The sequence below is a fragment of the Falco naumanni genome, chromosome Z (genome assembly GCF_017639655.2).
Source record: "Falco naumanni isolate bFalNau1 chromosome Z, bFalNau1.pat, whole genome shotgun sequence".
Taxonomy (NCBI): Eukaryota; Metazoa; Chordata; class Aves; order Falconiformes; family Falconidae; genus Falco; species Falco naumanni.
This window is the reverse complement of record NC_054080.1, coordinates 34,216,546-34,239,555: the sequence shown is the minus strand read 5'-3', so window position 1 is coordinate 34,239,555 and position 23,010 is coordinate 34,216,546. Positions and strand designations below refer to the sequence as shown.

Sequence of the window (23,010 nt, the reverse complement as noted above, 5' to 3'; positions counted from 1 at the left end):
ACTTGTATCATATACCTCTAGCCACCTGCAGTACAAGATCATTTTAGCAGTGAAGCTTCGCTGTCAAAAAAAAAAAAAAAAGTGGTTTCCTTTTCAGCTGAGCACACAGGGGCTGTATCTGTAGGCTTGATTACTAGAAGAAAGGAAATGTTTCAAGTTGAAGACAAGAAGGTTCCATTGCACCCATGCCTGGGAGGAAAGATTTTACACAGATCATGGGAGACAAGGGAGAAAAGGGAACAGTTTGCTAAGAAGATACCTTCTTATCTTAACTTTACTTGCATTTCATGATGGAAGACAGCCACTAATCTCAGCATCACTTCCAGGTTAAAACAGTCACTCATTTCAAAACCAAAAAACAGAGGAAACAGCTCAGACTTCTTTCTCCTTCTTCACTCCTGAACTCAACTTTGTTCTCCCATTGTCTTCTAACCCCTCCAGTCAGACTACTGCAATGCAGAGTTCTGAATCTTGAAAGCAGTCTTCCAAAACTGAAACTACAAATTAAGAACTGAAAACAATTTGTCAACAATTAGGGAATCAAAACTCTCCTTCATCCAGCTGTAGTAATTGGGTTATGAAGTTAAATAGAAAAGCATTTACAGTGATGCCTCTACTGCAGCATGACCTTCAAAACCAAGCTAATGTACTATTCTTCCCAGAAACTGACTTGTTTGTGCATCACATATCAAAAAGAGAGGATGTAATGATCATGCTTATTGTTAAGTTAATGTCTTTGGTTAGCACAGAAGACAAAAAGATTCTCTAAGTTTCCTAGATTTATCCTTTTTGATAGTCCAAAGTCTAGTATTTTGAGAGGTGTCTAACAGAAAACTGAAACAGATTACTACTGAAAGGGTTGAGACCCTTGAATTCACTGAAATGCTTTTATAGTATAATTGGTAGGATATCTCTAGTAGAAAGATAGGTTACTCTAAGAAACTGACATTTTGACAAATTCTGACTGGGTTTTTATGCCACAACCACCTCTGTGGTGACTGCAGGACCAAAGTCTCTAGTTTCTGTCTGTAAAACCAGGACTAAAGCTCTGGGTGACCAAAGTGCTGGGTTGTAGAGCCCAGAGGAAACCAGAGGTCTTCTGTCTGGGGGTTTTACTGATCCTTTAGAAACCACAATGCGAACGTCTATAGCACCTCTGTCAGAACTACAGTAACCTTGTTCTATTTCTTCTTTTCCTCTATCGAGACAACAGAAGAATACACCTAATTTTTAAGAAGAGGGCAGCTTCCACCAACATTGTGCACAGATTCCACTTTGAAAACAACGTGCAAATCACTTCTCCATAGCTTTAAGCCTATGACAGGGAAATGGAGGAAAGCCCACTACAGATAATCAACCCTAAACTAGTAACTACAAACCTGCAGTCAGCCTTATAATTTAATTTAACTTGGTTATTTGCTTCCCTCCTCTTTGCCACGTGAGAAAAAGTCTTCATGCACATCCTGGTAAAACTCAATCACCTCTTTAGACTTCCTACACCTCCAAGTTACAGTGTTCCCATCAGCTGGTTTTTAAGACAACTAATCCCTGACCCAGCAAGAGGTAACAGCAGTGGCAGTCATCTTGCTGAAAGTTCACCTTCTGCACCTAGACAGCTGTCCAAGTCCAACTCAATGGTAACAGTTGAAAGCCTGTCTCCCACCACGTATGAAGAGAAACTACAGTTAGGCTTGGCACCTTAGGACTTTGTAACAGAGTCCATTAGTTATTCCAATAGCTCTTAATCTTATTCCACTATTAAATTAGAAATAAAGAATTGCTATTTATATAGCAAACATTTTCTAGTTTTAGATTCCAGCCACTGCATCCTGTTACAGCTTGGTACAGATTCCAGATTCCTATAATATTGGACATAGGCTGGCAAATTAACTGTTTTTAGTCTTCTACATGTCGCTTCTGAAAACCTCTGAAAGGGAGGAATGGACTACCTGAAAGCTTTCACTGTGAAGCACAATTTTCCAGACTTCAAATCATTACTATCCCCAGCATTTCCACACTCATTTTTACAGACATGCCAGCTTCAGGAATGGGTTTAGTATCCCAAGAGCAATACTTGCACAGATCAGCAGAGGGATGATGACAGTATCTCCTGTGTTTATACATTTTAATGCTGTACTAGTCCACTTAGCTATTGTAATCATTTTGAATTATACCTACTACTTCACAGGATCACTGTTTTCTGATTTAAAAGAAGGACAGGACCCTTAAAAGTCCATATAGGCTACAAAGCCAAGTCATTTGAGTAACTCACAGAGCATTTTCTGTTCCACATTTTCTATCCATTACAGATATAAAGTGAATGAGGAGCTTTTAGGTCTGGTATATTTTTACATATAAATTACTGGTGCCGAGAACAGAAGGAAAAAGGAAAAATCTCTTTAAATCCTGTCAGATACCCTTCTTGTCTGACCTGTGGGATGCTTTTGTTTGCAATGGAATGGGTCCAATATGAAAAGGAAAAGCCTTGCTTTTCACTTCGGGATCAAGGGCTTTCAAAGGCACAACACTGGTGTTATTTGTTTGATCTATCAAAGCAAGGTCATTATTTACTTTGGTCATGAAAAGACCCAAAAGTCTTTTCTGATACACCAGAAAAGCCAATGGCCAATGAGACCTATGATTCCTCTGCACTCTCTGAGGTTTTCTTCTCCCACAGTCCCCTTCTCCTGGAGCTGTGAAAGCAGGTGCCTTCATTTGGATGATCCCTGAGGCTGACCCTATTCTCAGCCCCTTTTACTTGCAAATAATAAAGCACAAAAGGCATTAGATCTAAAGACTATACTAATATATGTGACTTAGATCTAAAGACTATACTAATACATGTTCTGATGATTCCCTTCTTCAGCTCAACTCCGTTGCGAACATTTCATAACAGCCCAAAAATTTGCTGTTGTCTTTTTAAGTACACTAGGTGAATTCCAAAATTCAACATTCAGCCACAGGAACTTCAGACATCCACCTAGCTTGACCTGATGGATGACTGAGAAGCCAAGCACATTGCTCCTGTTCAAAGTTTCAGCCAAGCCAACCCTTCATGGTTCCTCTTTTATCTAGGCCACAATGTAGTCTTTTTTATGAAAACATTATCTGCTTTCTGATTGGCATGGTGCTCTGACTTTTCAAAAAACAGTGATTGGTCCAACTGTCTTCTATCTTAAGTGGTTCTATTATTAAGAAAGTAATAAAAACATCCCACAAAACAAAGATAAGATCTGCTTAATATGAAGCTGGGAAACATTAACAAATTCAAAGGATGCTTTTCTGGAGATCTCCAAAATTAGCCAAGATCCTCTACTGTGCCTCTTGCTTCCTGAAGAGGTGGCTAAGCAGAAGATAAAACATTCTTTTGCAGCCTTCACCAATACTCAATGTTGCATCTTTTTATCTTTGCTTAGCAGCAGGCTGACAGGGTTCTTTCAGAAAGCCCTCACTTTCAGACTCAAAGCTTTATTACTTGGGAGAATGCTCCTTGGTTTATTTGTGAGATTTGTGGCCACCCTGGAGATTTTTCCTCTTGTCCTCACACCCAAATATTGTTTGAAAGCTCACTAAACGCTCTTCCATTAGATATTTTTGGAATAAATGCATTTTTGGGCACCCTGTCTATATAACACCAATTTAATTTTGATATGGTGTAACCATGGTTGAATAAAGGAGGCAAAGTAACTAGTATCATCATTTCCTCTCCCAACAGTACTTCCACTAGATCAAAGCAGCTGGAAACACATACTGGAGGTTCTCTTGGGTCAAATCCAGCATGGCACATCTTTGGGGATGGAGTTTAGCCGTCTCCTAAGAATAAACAGTGAATTTTCACAATTGCTTTTGGAAACTAAACATGCTGATCATGGCAGCCCAATCATTACACATTTGAAAGTTTCAACACAGGCTTCCAGTGGAGTCTGATGACTTTCTGATGTGCTTTTATAAGCAGGCTCCTAAAGCAGCATCTTTATCCCCACTGCACACTAGTGATGGACTCTATGTCAGCATCCTGGGGAACTAAATACTTCTCTTTTGAACTGACATAACCTTCTAGACAGTATATGGGAGAACAAAGGATGGAAGGGACCTCATGGATCACCAAGACTGGTTCTGTTATCACAAACACAAATCTAATCTCCATTAACTTAAAGAAAGAAAAATAGCATCCTTGCTAAAGAAATTACAGCTATGGGTCCCTGAGCCAAGAAAAGCTTGATTTGAAAGAAAGCTGGTTCCATATTGAAGTCTCCTGATCATGAGAAACCTAACTGCTAGCAATTTCTAGTCCCAGTGACCATGCAAAAAGGTAATATACAGAAATCTAACCAGCTGTGATACTGATAGAACTTCTACACTCCTCCCTCTAAAGGATTAATTTTTTCAGCTGAAAGTGCCCTTGAGTCTGGAAGCTCAAGTATTATAGCTCCGGAATGTGAAGCAACCCGCAATTCTGCCCAACTTATCAAAAATCCCTGACCTCCTCCCTCTCTTCTCACATTTCCTTGGCCTCATCATGCCTTTAAAAGGGGAGACGCTACTAAAAGCCCACTTGGGTTAATTGGGCTATGACAGCTTGACAGCTGGAGCAAGAGAAAAAGAAGGATTCTCCCAAGCAGAAGATGATTCTGACTGTCCCAGTAATTTGATCGGCCCAGCTCTCCCTACATAAAAATTGCATCAGGAACACAACTGAGAGGTACCCCAGAACACACAGATGTGTTATTCAGGGAAGACAGAAACAGAAGAAGATAAAGATGAAGACAATGAAGAAGATTAAGACCAAGAAATAGAAGGAGAAGGAGAAAGAGAAAGAAAAAAGAGGAGAAACAGAAGGAGAAAAGAGGAAGCGGAGAAAAAGGGGGTGGGGGGAAAATCTGAATCTCCTCATATATGGAAGTCTTAAACCATTCTTTACTAGGAGGTTAACATTAATTGGATTTCTACACCCACTCAGCTTCCTTCAAGGTAGGCTTGGTCCCATATTACAGGCCTGGAACATTTCATCAGCTTCCTAATGACAGCTAAGATTTTCTAGGCAGGCTACAGAAGAGAAAGTACTCATTCAATACCCGTAGTCCATTGCCACACTTTCCTATTACAGGCTTGTCGGCCTGCCAATGCAGAGAACTTCTAGGACTCCTGCTTGCTCTCTTCCCTCGGAACACAAAGCAGCATATTCCTTCAGAAGCTCTATTCAACCTCCCTTTCTTCTCTATGAGCCTGCATCTTTGAGACAATGGATAAGAGGAGGTGGACCACTTCCTCCATTCATTTGCTCAGCCTGCTGAAACGTCAGATCTGTCTGATCTTGCAGCAGAAGCATTATCCTTTGTTCTGATCAGGTTGCACAAATAGCTGTGCTTGTCTCAGTCCCTAGAGCAGAGATTTTTTTTCATGACCAGTATGATTACTGCTCACACAACACATTGTGTCCTCCTAAAAACGCTGCAGTTTGTTTTCCACCAGATCCAGGAGTTCTCTTACAAAAATACCATTCAGTGTTACGTACGAAGGAAGAAGGGGAAACTGTGTAATGCTGTCACGACATGTATCCTAGCCGTATAAGCCAAAACATTCATAGCCTCACCAAATGACCCCAGAGTCGTAAGAAGCACACCATGGGCCCTGAGTTGAAGGAGCTACAGGGGTAACAAGATAGATATGACTCGCAAGACATCCCACCACTTCTCTGCAGGTTAGGCACTGCCCATGCTGATCCCCAACAGCTGCCTGTACAGGTCCCAACAGCTTACTTCATCCCACACAGACAAATTGGGCTGGCCCCAGCCATCCCTACCACTGTGGTGACATACCTTTGCCCAGAATTCACACCTGGACTGCTTGCAAGCCATCTGCAACTGAAGAGACATATGTTAGCCACTGCCAAGTTATATGAATATGCAAAGCAGTATGTCTGGTAAGCAGTTCAGTTTCCCACACTGACAGAATAATAATAAATCACCACATCTACTGATAAGAGTCAGGAGCTCTCAAAAGGTTAAGAAGGATGGCTTTAATTTTCCCTTCCCCCTGTTCTACCATAATGGACATTACCTATGAAAACAATTGTTACTGCACACCCTTCCTTTTCCTATGGCAGAAAATCAAACTAACTAGAAAACACAGCTTACAGGTTCTCCAGAACTTCAGCCTGTCAGAAAGTACTGATTCAGGCTGGAGGTTGAACTTCATGTAGTACCTCCAAATTTCTTATATTTTTGTCTAAGTGTAAGTATGCATGCTGTGTCATCTCTGATAGCAGGTAAAAGCTTGAATCCTCATTTCTGGCTTCTAGCCAGGATTTAAAGAGGGAAAAAAATTTGCTAATCCATGGTTTGCAATGAAAAAAACACCTATCATGGGGAAAAATCCTCCTCCCTTTAGCCAAATCTAATCTAATCTTTCCTCACAGCTATAACATCACTCTGAGTGCTTAACTCCCTAACTTTAGCTTCACATATGGAGCACGGAGAATTAATGATACAACCCCTTTGTACAAGGGCAGTTATAAAATACATAAATGGGTCTGATTAACACTCCTCAGTTTGCAATCAGAATCAATAGTTTCATGAAGATATTGCCATTTTTAGTAACCACAATACCTTCCAAAATGCAACAGCATTATATGATTTCTGTTTCATAAAGGCTTTGAGTTTCCTTCTATTATCCCAGTCTTGCTTTAGCACATATTTTATATTAGAATGTGTTCCAGGAGGCATATGGCAATAGAACTAGGTCAACCATTAACCAAATAACAGGAAGCTGCTCTGCAGAGCACAGCCTTCAAAGCTTGCTTAATGAGCTAGCTCTTCAGAATGTGTCCTTCCGTAAGGTTGAAACTAACAGTTCCACAGGATTTTCTTTAAAGCCACAAGGTCACTCAAGTTAGGCGGCTTCTGGACATGACAGACTCTGAACAGCCATCCCAGCATGTAAAGGCATGTAGGTCAGCTGTTAAGAGATGAAGAACACTCCACAATCATGCATGGGTCATTGAACATCAGGAACCGGTTCCAAATATTTCTTCATCTAATCTGTGAGCAGAACCCATCCCATCATTAATCTACTTCCACAATTTCAACAAAGAACCCAGGAATTTGCCTTTGTAGAGCTTGTGGGGATACCATCACTAGATAAGAGCTGCCATCCCTCTGCCTCCTTGCATGCTTTCCTTTCAGAGGATGGCAAATTACTTCCCATGTGATAGTCAACTCCATGTTGACTCTCAAACACTTGTAAGGTTTGAAAAAAGGACTAATATTAAGGCTTGCAAGTCACGTGTCTGACTAAATTCTTCATCTCCAATTTTCCCCTCGATCTTGTTGAGATATATATATGATTTAACACGACCTGTCATACCAGGGAGACAAAAAATCTAAAATCATTGTTGATAACTTCACTTGTTCCATCTCAATCTTAACAATTGCTTCCACTAAATACCACACTTCATACTTTCAAGCAGCCATAGACTCTCAGGCTCAAAATAAAAGTTGTTAGGACTCTGAGAAGCATCAGGCACCAAGGAATAGAATCCACGAGTTAACACCGAGGTTAGAAACATTTGATTCATATTATACTGTTAACAAAGCAGTAGAGGTAGCCTGATCAAGTTGTTTCTAAACAAATAAAACACAAATATTTGAAAAGAAGTTTGCAATCAACAGTCACTGATACCCATCACACAACTGTTGCAATAACATGATAACTCAACAGCCACGTACCACAAACCATTATCAACTTTCCAAACTCAAAAAAATCACCATATGACTACAGTCAAATCTTGGCACTAAGCATACATGGGTATTAATATTAGGTTTCTAATACCCTCAGAAAAATGGGTACAGCCTCTTACCTCTTTATCACAGTCCTTCTCTTGGACAATATTTCTACAAAACAAAATATTCAGAGATCTTGAAGTCATTATTTACCCAAACAAAGTCAACACCAAAAAATCCTCTCTACACCACTGCCAGTGGTAGGCTTACGTTTCTCCACTATTTCTAATAGGAAAGTGTGCTGTTTCCCTAGTATCTCAGGTCTATCCTTGAGACATCAAAAACAAAACAAACAAAAAACCCCTCAAAAATATCCACAACCATGTCCAACAGACATTCTCCCACTAGCGCCTCCATAACTGAGAACTTCTCTGTAGCCTGGTATTTATGAGACAGGAACTGAAGTCCATCTTTCTGGTGCTAGATCCTGCTGGTCTACCAGATAATAATTCCAGTTCGTAATTATCAGACACAGGAAATTATGAGGCATCCATGATGACAGAGAAAACAGTCAGTGTGTGTGATCATATGTCCCTGCAGATTGCTTTGTATCTTAAGCGACAGCTCCTTGCTGAAACAGGCTAACTCAGTGGAAGACTGCCAAGCATGCTGTGGTGAGATTATCATCTTAGTAGTTATTTATAATAAACTATCTTCAGCAAGTAGCACCTTTTTCGGTATGAAAAAGTCAAGGACAATGTATTTTCTTGGCTGTATAAAGATGTTCTATAAGAAAAGGTGCAGACAAAATCTAGAAGCATTATTCATTTGCGTATGAAGGAACACTCCTCATCAATGTTCTCCAGTGAGTTCTAAACAATGTTCAACACCACCAGAAAGCCCACAAAATTACCAGCTACTAGAAAATTAAACCTACAAAGGTAATTACATGGATGGACACAACAGAGCAACCATACCTTAGAAAAAGCCTCTTGATTTGCCAGCATCTTAAATACTTCTCATGCTGAAATAGCTACCGAAACACGGAGTTACCTATGGAACCTAGAAAAAGTTCTGCCGTGAGAGATGGTGTTCAAGTTTCATTTAATTCCTCAGTGCCATTTCTTTTCAAGTGCCCTATGTAGAAGTACCAGCCAAAAAATGTCCTGAGTGGGGCCAATGGAGCAAGGAGGACCGTGCAAGGGTGAAGTTACTGCAGAACAGAAAAAACAGTCTTCACACACAAGCCACTTTTATATGCATCCCCTTCTCCCGTCAACAAATTGCAACTGGGAAAACATACCTGTGGGTTGAGTACTCCCAATCCAGTTCTTGGGAACATACGAAGAAAGTCATACCTTTGCAGGGCTACCACAGAACAGCATGTAAGACAAGGATTCATTCAAGTGGAGACGTAATATTCTTTGAAAATCCCACTGAACAGGCAATAGAAACCATGAGAGCTCTGATTATGAAGTTCAGCTCTCCCCTGCCCATCAGGAAGCGAACTGGTATTCTAGAGCTCAGGCTGCAGCTACAGGAAGATATCTCCAAATGTTTTGGGGGGAAAAAAACAAGAAGAAAAAACCCCAAACCAGTTGACCAGTCTGAGACTGAGCTGACAGAAGACTTATTACAAGATTTTGCAGTCCACACAGAATGCTTAGCAAGCTTATTTAGAAATTATTTTTATGCAGATTTAGACAATCATATAACAGTATTTGGCTCTTTAAAAGTGATGTCACAGTAATTTGCCACTAGCTTTAACCAAATACAAAAAAGAAATTCTAATAGGACATACCTGCTAAAAAGAAAGCAGAAACAATTACAGTAGCTTTCTACAGTTTCTTAGTAATTACAGTTTCAAAGTCTACACAGTATCACTTGCAGTATTTCATACCTTTCTGCATTTCGCAGCTGCAGTACGATGTTCTCAAATGGTTACAGCTTTTGAACAAACTGTCTCTGCACTAAAGCCAAAAGGATCTACAATGAAACTTCATCTGAAGCTCAGGACTTTCACATGACTGAACTCTTCTCTTTCTCCAGATCTGCTTAGCCCTTCAGCCTCCCCCCAGCCCTTTTTATAATCCATCAGACATGCTTTTGGAGTGCACTTCACTTGTTTAAAAAAAACAAACATGTTCAAAACCAGAAAGAAATTAAACCCTGCTGGGCTGAAGTTTTCAGATGACAAAGCAGAAGGTAATCATTTAATACCAAGTATGAAAGCAGAATAAAAGGGCAAGATGCAGAGAAGGAAAATCTATTTAGGCTTCCCGCACTGGCATGAAATGGCTGCTTTCCTTCTTACTGCCAGCTCCCATGCTTCATGTTGACATTACACATCCTGTACTGTAGATCCACCCCCATGCTGATGCTTGCCCAACAGAATTATCTCCTGCGTCACAGCAGTGGTAACAGAACTGCTGGCTCTGCAGATCTGAAAGCACCATTTCAATGCTTAATACATTCAGCAACTGGACATGCTACCAGATATTCTGGGTTGGTTGTGGCACTCTCAGCACTGTATTACTTGGCCTAACCTTCTGTTAACCAGATGGTCTGTTCTCCCCTTGGGATCAAATCACTAAACTTTATTTTATTAATTTCTACCAAAATTCAGGGCCAGTTTACAGCACTTGTGTCTGATTTATCTCCAACAGGGTTGCTAAGATGAAAATGACCTAAAAATAACTGGAAATGCTGCTTCACACCAACAGAGAACAAGATCTTTTGGAGTAAATATTTAAATGATCTGCCAGATGAACTACCATAGCAGTATAAACCACATGGATAGCAACTAGTATTATGTACACATATGCAAAGGTACATGCTCCTGTCTTTGTAAAAGGGCCTAAGCTGCCATTTCCCTGATCCAGATGACCTGTCTTGAACAGGCAATTACCATATTAGCGTCTATTCAAACCAATCCCTTAATTTTTTTTTTAAAAAAAAGTGTGAAAAACCATGGCTTCTGAAAACACCAGTTAGTAATGGGACTCCAGAATGCATGAACAAAATCTACAAACAGCATAGCAACATGAATGCTCTCACTGGAACACTCAAAACCCCTAAGAAAGCATATTTCAGGGACATGCCAGCATTAATTGAAGTCAAAGTTGAGTATTTATAACATAGATGATCCCCCTGCCAAAAGACAAAGAGAATGAAAAAAAGAAGCAAATGAATGAAAGTGAAAGAATTATCTAATGCGTAAGCTCCCATAGGCTCTTGCAAATCAGCTACAACCATGCCCTCACATGCAACCACAAATGAACATCTCATGTACGTAGGTGGTAGCTGTTGAAAGCAAAGGGCATCTTCTATTCAAGATATAATTTCCAAACACCTCCTTGAAAACAACACAATGATTAGTACATACAGCTAGTAGCTGCAGTAAAATTCGAAATCAGATCACAGTCACTATTCACATGAATAAGCTTTCACACAGTATAAGGGCTTCAGCCTCCATCTTCTATTATCTGCCAAATGTACTGCAGTAACAAGAAAACGCAATGGTATCTGAGGTCTGACCTATTACAAACCCTTCGTTAAGTTTCCTAACAGTGGCAGTGAGGATTTATTAAACAAAAAAATAAAGCATACATGCCTGCACACAAAACAAAATCCCAGGAATGTATGAAGAATCCTGTAAAAGTTGCAGTTTTACTGCCTTCCAAAGAAAATAGGAAGCCAATTCACATAAAATCTAACCATAATAAATCATTAAAATCTGTTCTTTGTGGCTACCACTACAGTGCAGAGCTTCCAAAGCAAGGCTGGATTCACTGTTCAGACTGGAGCATGCACGCATTTGTCTGAGGCAGTCTTCTCAACCTAAAGCTCCAAATCTCTGCAGGCTGGGGTGTCAAATACGTTTAAATACAACAGCACTACTATTATCCAACCTTCCACATGTGACAAACTTCTGATGTGGAAGATCACAAACCATCTTCTTCACACCACGTGGGCAACTAAAACATCTTTTGGTCACCCATTACTAAAATTCTTACTCAGACATGACTAACCCTCCAATCTGGATGTCAACAGATCAGCAGGCATTGCCTTCAGCTCATAAGCAGACTGTATTTCACCTGTGAAGAGGATTAGATGTCTTCAGCACATCAAGGAAACACACATGAGAACAGACTGTGTGGCATTTTAGCTCCATCTATCTTTAAAATTTCCCCAAACAGCAGCATTTTTTTTATGTCCCATTTAAGTTACTAACTCATCATCATATGACTGGCCTTCACTGCCATGACATACAAAACTTCAGTATATGGTGACAGGCTCCCCAGAAAGTCATTCCACAACCTGAAACATCATCTACCCTTCAAACACACTAAAAATAGATACCTCACCCCCTTGAGGTCTCAGCAGCCCATCTGATATTACAGTACAGTATTAACAAACCTATGTAGACATGAATTCTTAAAATAAATATCTTCAGAGATAAGACCAGAATACCAGCAAGCAAATTATATTCCTCTACACCACTGAAGTAGCATGGGTGAACCTGTGGAAGCACTGAAGAACCACAGAGGGCAACAAGCATTTCATGTTTGTTTTGCTAGAGCACACCACATGCAACCTTTGGTCAACCTGTCTGTCATTTTGCCAAGCAACTTCTAACTCAAGGTTTTTGGTCTGAAAGACGTTTTCTGAGTGCAACTTCAGCAGTTTTTATGTGGTTCCTTGGGAAAGCAACATACTGAAAATCTTGTATTCCCCTCTCACCTCTGCTACACAGTGGAAAAAGAGCAACACATTTCTAGAGGGTGTGGAATGGAAAACTCATTGTAGTATGTTATCACCTCTGTAATCTGATCATTTAAAAATAATTCAGGTTTACTCATTTATTCATGCAGCTGAGAGACCCATATATATTGACTCACTCAGCAGCTCCAGTGAGTAATGCAGTTATGGCCTTGGAGCCAGGGATTTCAGAAGGTCTCACACATGCACAGGAGCAATCTGCATGTTCTTGAGAAACAACAGCTTCTTCTGAACCTACCATGGTGAAAACACACCAGGAGCCAGCACCACCAGAGGGTTAAATACACAAATTCTGCAAACCCCAAGCTGAAAGCCATCATATATGCTGATTCACAACATGGCCTTCAGTCACATTTACCTCCAGAAGGCCTGACAAAGCCCTCCTCTCCCCAGGTCCTGGTGCTATCACACACTGGGCTGTTTCACACCATATGCTTGATCACAGACATGAGAACTTGACCTCTATACAACCTGACATAGCTGAAAGCTGATATGCTTTCTCCCCACTGCCCTCCCCTGATGAAGATAAAAGGTCATTTAGACCAAAAGGAATCGGTCCACACTGACTTCACGTTACATGAATTCAACTCCTGGGATGCAAATCTGGCGAGGAACCCAAACCCGGCGAGGAACCCAAACCCCTTCTTGCAGGGCTGCAAGCCACAGCTATAGAGGGCAGGAACAATTCAGCAGTCAAGAAGCTAATTATCCAGGCCAAGGGCTGTCTGGCTGCTCTGAATTTTCCACCAGCCATTTGTTAACATTTTTACACTTGTCAGGGTATTTAGCTGAGCATGATAGAAGCACAGTTTCGGAGCCCACCAGTGATGGAGGTCCTATATCCTGCAGGCAACCACCCAGATGTAGACAAGAAAGGGAAAAACTGAAATGCAAGATAAGAGCTTCCAGTCAAATAAAGAGAAAAATCATGCCAGATTTGTTCATATTGGTATTTATTTATTTATTTTTATGTCAGTACCACTTGTCACAAAACACACAACAATATGACTCCTTAAGGCCACTGACTTCCAAATTTTGCTGTATTACCAACTAAACTAATTGGATACCACGTATATAGTTTGTCTCTTCTTCCATACTCACCACAGGCAGCAACACCTGAGAACACATGATCAGTCAGAATGACAGCAGTGACATAGAAATAAAGTGGCAGGTTAATTCTAGTTCCCATCTTTCAAGATCTTGCCAACAGCAGAGCAAGTCTGCTCCAGTTTCACACCAGAACCACTCCCAAAAGGAGATTTTGCTTTTCTTATCTACTTACTGGTTTGTTTCAACACACAGCAATAGAATCCAGCACCAAGGTCTTAATTTACAATTAATTCCTGTTAAACCCTAATTATGACTATTTTACTGGGTAGTGGGAAGGATGGTTTGAAAGAATCAAAAAAATTAAGAGCAAGATTTCAAGGGCTGGACACTAATTCTTTGGTCTCCTCAGTGTTTGGTCAAAGAAGCTTAAAACCCCATTACAAAGAGCCACATGTCCACAGATCTAGCCAAGTCTGACTGGAATTGAAGAATCCAAGTCTGAGCTAAAATAAATAAATATTTAGGGGCCTCTCTAAATCCTCTCTAGAAGCAGTTTGCTCAACTTAAGAGGTGAACACTCATGCCTGATTCACTGCATCCATGTCAAGACCAGGACTCCTCCAAGCTGTCTCACAGGTTTAGCCCAGACTGGAGTGTCCATGTTGTTTTAATTTTTTTTTCTTTTTTTTAAAAAAGGAAAGGACGAAGAAGTTGTTAAACAACCAAAATCAACATAAGACACCTTCACCAATCCCTCTAGAACTTCTGACCTAGGACCTATTTGAGCTGACAATTTAAGAGGGCAGCAGAAAGGAAATAAACCACACTTTTCAGCATCAGACAGTTGAATTCTGGCATTCAGACCACAGCAAAGCCTTTATCAACGATCCCTTTCCCAGCTAGACACTAAATTAAAGTCTTCAGGAAGTCAAAGTCATTATAAGGTAATGCACCACCCTGCATGTCACGCTCATGTTGGGTCAAAATCTTCCAGCACATGTAGTCTTCCCTTAGCTACCCTGTTTATTTGATAAGGAGAAAACTCAAAATATGGGCTGCTGGAGCACAGGTTCTGTGTGTCACATTTACCCGTTCTGCTCTTTTCTTTGTCAGCAATGAGAGGTCTAGGGACAATGTGTGGGAGGAATGTGTTTGCCTGGCTCCAGTGATAAGTAGCTGTTGTATTTCGAATACATTTGCATGACAACAGTCCAATCCAATATGACCCATCTTCTTCCCAAAAGGAATATCCTGTGATGCCTTCTTTCCACAACCACTGACACTACCCTGAAGCAGCACTGTTCGAACCTTGAGAGTTGCAAGCGGGAAGGAAGAGTTTGCTCATTTGGGCAGTGCAAAGAAGCCCCTATTGTCCTACAAGGCCACGGAAACAGTGACCACATGTACATCAGAAGATTCCATTTTTAGCATCTTTCAAAACAAAATCTTCTCTTTCACATTATCACGAGTACACTGAATCCTCAGTCTTCCTATACAGTTCTCTGCAATGTCTGCTTTGTTTTGCCTTGAAAAATCATTCTCCTGCCTCTACCCCACGCAACTGCTCTATTAGCAGCAAGTTTCCACTACACATAATTATGGCATGCCTTAGCCTACTTTTCTGTTTGCTGAATAGCTCTGCCTATTTTCTACTTGTGCTGATGCTACCATTTGCTTTTCCTGACACTCTAATCCTTGTATCCTTTGAAGGCCTGACTTCCTCCACCATGATAACAGCTGGGGTTCTCAGGCCCCTTTCCAGAGCTTTTTAATAGCAACAGTAATGCCATCGCTGAACATCTCACTTCTTAATCTTCAGGTCAGCATACAGCATGTACCTGTAACAAGTGCTGTGAATACACCATCCAGTGCTGCTGACCACCCATTATCTAAATGACTAGCAAATTACTAATTGCGTATTCCTGGCATTGAGAAGAAAAAACACAGGCACACAATGCAAGCACTCAACTTCTTCTCCCAAAGGCATGAAATAACTCTTCAATTTTCTGCATAATCCAAATTAGACTGGTTTATCTTCCACCATGAAGTAACAAGCAACACAATTCAACAACTGAATTCTTAATTTTACTAGTTCAAAACTAACAGAGGTAGTCCAGTGAATCAAGTGTTTTCTCAGAATTATTTGTCCTCAACACACTGGCCTTGCAATGATTGCTACCCCGATAAGCTCTCAGTAAGTCCTTCCTAATCACTCATGACATTGATGCTGTGCCTACAGCTCTTTATGCTGACATTATTAAACATCTATTCTTAAAGAGACTGGAATTGACTCCACTCAAGAATAGTGACTGCACATCCTGAGATGTCTCATTTCCATCTTCTCTACATTACCAAATAAATGTAAACTGTTTGTTTTTCTTGAGGGACCTTACCATCTTCTACCCAAAAAGCTGCCCAAGCCAAAAACCTATTGCATTCCCCCTTGACAGCAGCTGTGGAGGTCCATAATTATATTGCAAAGACTAGCCAAAACCGAAAAGGCTTTTAGATCAGGGGAAAATAAAAGGTATAGCACTGTTGCTAGGTCTGGGGCTGATGTTCTGATAACCAATGTGTCTCAGAAATGACTACAGAGAAATCACAACCCGTTTTCCAAACACTGCTTAAAGAAAAGTTCCTTCAGGTAGTGATTAGGCAAGGATATTTTGAGTTACTGCAGCAACATGTATTGCCTCAAGCTGAACAAAGCAACTGCACCACGATCTGAAACTCCTGAAGGGAACACAGGAAAAATTAAAATTGTACATAAGACATCAGACACAAAGACCCCTTTCCCATCTCAAACCCCTTCAGAGTTCTGTTTGTACTGCAACATCTGGCACAGCTTCATAAAACTTGAGAGAAGAGGGGCAGACTTTAGATCTTTGGTGTTGTTCTTAAAGTTAGAAGAACAAAACGGAACAAACCCCAAAACAATCTCATATGACTTTTTATTTACCCATGTGTTCAACTTCCCAAACACAAGCTGAAAGCAGAATACTTCCAAAACTCAGGACACAAATGAAGACTGCATTCTGTTAAATCTAGTCCCCCCATTTGGAAACTTCTACTAAAGCCTTTTCACTACAACCAACAAGATAATTATCATAAGTTGAGCTATCTCCCTTCCTCCCCCCTTTTCTTCTTTCAGCACTGGCATACAAACCATGCTATTTTAACTTCTTTCCTGTTCTCCCAGTTCTTCTGGAACATTTTATTTTCAACAGTCAACTCATTTGGAGAAGTGCCATGCTGAAGTTCAACCGTTTACAATGTTAACTGTGTCTCTGCCAGCAGCTGAAGACTTGCATCACACCACCTTCTCCAGCACCTCTTGATTAAACAATTTGAGTTCCTCTCTCTGAGAGGTTAGCAGATGTCTAAGCAGCCTTCACTTTCCTCATACTCCTTTTCTTCCCTTCAAAATTATTCTCAGTCTCTGAAGAGCAAGGTGGCATTTCTCATCCCCTCCACAATTAACACTTCACAGATGTCCTGCTCACCTCCTATGGGCCCCTATCACATTCATAACACTACCTGAAAGTTTTCCATTAAACAAACCCTTTTGGACAGATTGCTTGATTACTCTAGAATGAAGCTACTGTTTGAAAAGCAAGCAAGCATTTAGACTGACGAAGTTCAACATTTTTACTGAAACCAGCAATCAGAAGTTTATACTTGATCACATCTCGATCAAGTATGCAAGTTAAGCAAATCATACAGTTACGGCACTAGCAGACCATTCTCATCCAGAACAAGTTCACAAAACACATTATTTCATTTCAAAATAGAGATATACCTGTGAAGAGAGCATTTACATTATTTTTCTACTACAGTGGACTGGAAGTATAACAAAGGATAAGGAAGTAAAGTATGTGAAAAGGCACAAAGACGTATTTGCCTTCATAGACCTTTCCTGATCTGTCAAAACAGGATCTCCTTCCTCTCTCAGTATGCTTCTTCAAATCATTCTTCTCAGTATTTCACTATGGGTTCTTGGATACTACAGGTTTTGTCCCTACGTCTGGTTAGTGATAGCTTCATAACAAGGCAATGTTAGTTAATACTACACTGCTTTTCACCAGTTTCACACTTTCAAGTCCTTTTTTCTGCAGTTTCTTACTACAAAGCAGTATTCTTCTGCTCAATTTAAGAAATTATCCACAACACCATGCAGAGAAAGTGCTACAGCAAACTGGTGCAATCTCAATGTATATTGTAACTGTACCCATGTTGTTTGGCATAACAGGGAAACTCAATAGGACAAACTCATTTACACTTGTTTCTGTGAGTTCCAAATTTCAAGAGATCTTGGGGCTTTTCTGAAGCAACCTTCATCAAACTGTAAGTTGTACTATTATAAGACTTCAGTTCTTCCCATTTCCTTTTTAAGGCTAAAATTAAACTTGTCCATTCCTTGGGGCCGACAGCAACATCTGCTAGATGTCCAGGCATCTCTGTTGAACACAGTTCTCCAACACTTATCTACATACCAACTCTCTTTCCAATCATTCATGTCTTCATAAAAATCAATTCTCCTTTAAGTCAAAGTTCACAGTACTGAAGAATTTGTTATAAACTTACTAAATTGAAATTATAATCTTTTTTTTCCACTTCTACCTGCAGTTCTTCTACATTTCCAGCATCCAACTATATACTCATACACTTCACAGTCTATGCATACACAACATATTTTTAGTTTTCTCTTGTATCAAAATAATTTTTAAAGATTATGGAAGGAAATTCTAAACATGACATTTAAAATTTCTCAAAAATGTAATCCATTATGAATCTAGTAAAAACATGTAAGGAAATCAAATAATTGTTTAAACATTTTAAAAGCAGTGTTTCATAGCCTATGTCTAACGGGGTTGAGAAAGCAAGTAAAAAAAACAAATTTCTATACTGAAGAATAAGCTGTGAATGCAGTTTCTGTTAGAGCTTGCACCATGAGAAAGATCTGGGTGCCCACAAACCAGAATCGAATGAAAGCCATTGTCCAAATGAAGAAATTTGTTCTTGATTACAAGAAATATTCAAGTCACCACCATCTCATGAATTAAGATTGTCTTCCTAGAGGTCCTTTAAAACGGCTGTTGTGGGTTTGTTTTGGGATTTTTGTTTGGGTTTTTTTTTTAATTTGTTTTGTTGTTAAAAATAGAAGAAGTCCCTCAGGTAGTATTTTATCAGCAAGGTGAACTTCAGTCTGTCTGGGCAGAACTACAGCAAGAAATATTAATAACAAGAGTATTATCTCTAAAGGGATTTTAGTCTCATAAAACAGATCTCATAGGGAAGACACCCTCCATAGACATAACACTGCTCTCAGGCCAGCTCAAACTATTGCAATATTTGGTCTTCTAGGGTGTCTGTCACAACAGGAGAGCGGTAGAAGGCCTTCCCATAAAGATCCTCAGCTTAAATCTCAAACTCATTCTTGGATTGCATATGCCACATTCAAGAGCAATGTACCTGTACGGCACACTACAGGGCAAGCACTGAGTTGACCTCTTAAGAAGTAGATTCAAAGTTCTGAACTACGAAATACAAGCAGAAACTTCAGAAGACTGCGTACAGTTGTCTTATACAGGGAATGGATATTTAGGATCTGACTAAAACAAGCAAAGGCCAGTGGGGGGCTTTGTCAGATTCTTTGGTGGCTGCTGATTTAGACCTATACAGCGACTGCAAAGTGCATGAAAGAACATCACCTCAGGGGAAAAAAAAACAGTTAACCTCCCTCTTTACTTTGTAAAGACATAAGACTAAACATACCTGAAATGGTGTGTTCCATGGCCCACTTCTGAAAGATGGAGACAACCACAGTATCTCAGCAATTTGGGTGACATATCAGTAACCAGAACTTAAGAAATGCGCAGTTGATAATGCAATATCCTTCCCAAGTATATTAGATTACATACTAAATCATTTCTTCCACAGCAAAAATAAAACAAGGGCATGGATTTTAACCTTGTAGCAGCTGGAATTCAAGTTCATCGCTACTCATTGCAATTCACAAATCCTTCTATTCTTTTTGCACATTCTGGGCGTGTGTTCCAATTCAGATTCACTAGCCCCCTATCTGCCACTGACACCTCCCATATGTAACACATTACTTCTTACACTCTTCAGAATAACCTATGCATGAACATTACTGATACACTTCTATGGAGCTGTGCCTTCAAGCTCAGCAGCACTGCACTCTGGTATCCTCCTCATGCATTTCAGCATGCAGTTTGAATTTTTTGAGGAACTGCATCTACTCTGCAACTGATGTGCAAATTCAGGATGGTGGGAAAAAGAGTGAGGTGCATTTTGAGTCTACTCAAATTATTTCCCATTAAAAGGCAGGTTAAAAACCAGCACACTAATTCCTGTTCAACTGCTATCTCACTTTAAAGATCTTAGGGTTCCATAATTACATTAAAATGACAACACTAATGTTGCCATAGGTTTTCAGAAAAAAAATATTTTATGACACCAAAAAGACAGCTGTGAAAACAGTTTTGTTTTTTCCAAGATGAATTATATAATAGTTATGATGCTCTGAGGAACCTACTAAAAGCTTGCCAGTATCACTTTAATGCAACCTAGTGAGTGGGGAGAAATATTCCATCTTAACTTAAAATACATCCAAAAGAAGGAATGCTCTTGAAAATCAGATGTTAAAAATCCCCAAAATCAGGCATCACCATCATCACCTAGAAAAAAAATGACATTTCATGATGTTCTCTGGAAGAACCTCAGCAGCATCAAGCTGCATGCACTTAGTTCCAAATACTTTTAAAAATCTATAAATATATGCATATATACACTATTTCCTTGGCCAACTGATCAACCTCCTAAATTCTGTGGTCTTTAATCAAAGAAAAATATCTAGAAAGGTGACCTCCACATGAAAGCATAAGAGCAAAAAAGCCTGAGGATGTGTTTCTCTGTGTGAAGGAGAATCTGAGCAATTTCCTCCAATCCTCATTTCCTGATAGCATGAAGCCAGAGAGAAGACCCATCACAATGTTGTACATTCAAAAAACTGAAGGAAACCTTAGGGGGAAAAATCATGATTAAGCCAGCTACTGCCAGCAAAGCTTCAAAACATGGAGAGACATCCACGATGTTAGAAGCACTTCCCATCTCAGCTTTGTCTACTCTCTCTCTCCTCCATTTTCTGGTGGAGCTAGAGAACATGACATGGCTTACCTGACTCAGATCACAGCTCTCTGCCAAACTAGTCACTTCCTCTTAGACATGCAAGCAGCTTCATGAGACAAACAGACCCCCACAGGCACACACACAAAAGCAGCAGCAGAAAGCACTCAAACTTTAAGGTCTTTCTCCTTCCAAACACCAGAAAAACGAAGGAAACTTTTCCTTTTTCTCCCCCAAATGGGGGAGGTAAGGGGGGATAAATCCTATCAGATCACAACTACATGAAGCTCCAGGAGGATCTCTCTGTGTGGAGAATAGAAACCACAATGCTAGGAGGAGCGGGGGCGGGGGGGAGAAGAAGGTTACTCCAGAAGACATAAAGAGCCTGTGGACTGTGTGTGTGCATGTGAGAGCGAGGAGAAGCTTTGTGTTGTGGAGCCTGGACTGGAACCAAAGCAGACAGCTTGCAAATGGAGGACAGGGAGATAAAGAAAGGGAAAGAGGGGGAGAGATAGGGAGAAAGCTGGTCCGGGTGGTTGAGAAAGGGGCAGGGAGAAAGCGCCTTCTCCCTCACCTAGTTTAAAGGTAGGGACATCGGGGAACTGAGCAAGAAGTGGGCTCCTTCCCCTTCCTTTCTTCCCTTCTCGCTTTCTCTCAAAGGAGAGCACAAGCGTGTGTAATGGCTCCTGCTCTCCAGCTGAACGCTGTCCTTCTCCAAGCAACCTCCTGTGGGCACCACCAGCCCCCCAGCCCCGACGCCGCCGGGGACCCCCACATCCCAACTCCTGGAGAGCCGCGGTGGGGGCACCACCACCGGGGTGAGGGACCAGCCTCGCCAGCGGCGAGGAGGAGGGCAGCGAGAGGGGACGAGGAGAAAGAGAAGGAGAGGAAGAGGGGCAGGAGAAAGAAAGAGAAGAAAGAGAAGAAAGAAAGAGAGAAAGAAAGAAGGAAAGAAAGAAAGAGAAAGAAAGAACGAAAGAAAGAACGAAAGAAAAAGAAAGAAAGAGAGAAAGAAAGAAAGAAAGAGAGAAAGACAGACAGGAAGACAGAAAGAAGGGAAGAAAGAGGTCACCCGATTGCCTGGGTCGTGCCAGCACGGAGCTTTTCTCTCCTCCGTGTCTCTCCCGTCTCTGATCCAAGTCCACACGCACAGCACCATCCAGACCTCGCACACACACACATACCCTCTCGGGCACCCCCCACCCCGAAAGCTCGGCTGATATCTCACTTATCTCCCCATATCCCCCCCCCCCCCCCCCCCCCCCCCCCCCAATGCAACAACAAAAAATTAATTAACCGCCTTCCTCCTCCTCCCACCACCACCACCACCACCACCAGCACCTCCTCCTCTTCTCCTCCTCCATGCAAGAGACTTCTCCCTCAAACAAAACACCCCGCTCTCGCTCCCCTCTCTTTTTTTTTCTTCCTTTCTTTCTTCCTCCTTCCTCCGTTGACCGAATGAATGGATTTCAGAGGAAGGCGGTGGAAAGAAAAGAGAGACAGAAAAGACCAAACAATATATACATACACACACGAGAGATGATCCCTCCAATGCCAAACCGGAGATGGGTTTTAATTGCAAGAACTTACAGGAGCGTCCCGGCACTGCTGCTCTTGCTGCTGCCTCCTCTCCTCTTCCTCTCTGCCTAGCTCTTCTTGTTATTGTTGTGGAAGTTGTTTTGTGAGTCTCATGTGCTCTTTGCCAGGTCTCAGCAATGGAGGATCGCCATCTTTCCCTGCTTTCCCCCCCCTCTCTCTCTCTCCCTCTCCCTCTCTCTCTCTCCTTCACTGGTTTGCTGCAGCTGCAGATGACCTGAGATATCCGTCTCTCTCTCTCTCTCTCACTCACCCTCTGTGTCTCTCTCTGAATAATGAGCAACCAGAGGGAGAGAGAGAAAGAAGACAATCTCCTCTCCTACCACACAAAACGCAAGAGCACCAGGGGGTGCAAGAATCCTTTCTAACAACAACAACAACGTGTAGGGGAAGAGGAGGAAAAAAAGGAAAAGAAAGGAAAAGAAAAGAAAAAAAGAAAAGAAGAGAAAAGGCAAGAAGAAAGAGAGGGAGGGAGGTGGAAGAGGGAGGGGGAACGCAAGCAAACAAGAGAGATCTAGGAGGCAGACAGATGGAGGAGAAGATGGTAGTGATAGAGGAGGAGGTGTTGAAGATTAAGGAGATTAAGAGGAGGAAGGTGGTAACAAAAAGTTAAGGTTTGGGACACTGAATCACTCACAGGCCAGGGAGGAGGAGAAGAAGGGGGAAAGATCTGAAGAGCTTCCCCTTCCAAGCTGTTGCCTTCACAAAGCTT

The 23,010-nt window shown here is 41.0% G+C and overlaps 1 protein-coding gene across 3 annotated transcripts in view; it reads right to left on the bottom strand.

Annotated features, from left to right (window-relative positions):
- ZNF462 (zinc finger protein 462) overlaps window positions 1–22,515 on the bottom strand; it is a 93,677-nt gene extending 71,162 nt beyond the window's left edge. For 2 of the 3 annotated variants that reach the window (XM_040579356.1, XM_040579358.1), the window contains exon 1: window positions 22,293–22,515. The gene's annotated coding sequence lies outside the window, so the exon portion shown is untranslated. The remainder of the gene's footprint in view (window positions 1–22,292) is intronic. The other variant, XM_040579357.1, reaches the window with a different exon arrangement.
- Window positions 22,516–23,010: the final 495 nt, after the last annotated feature.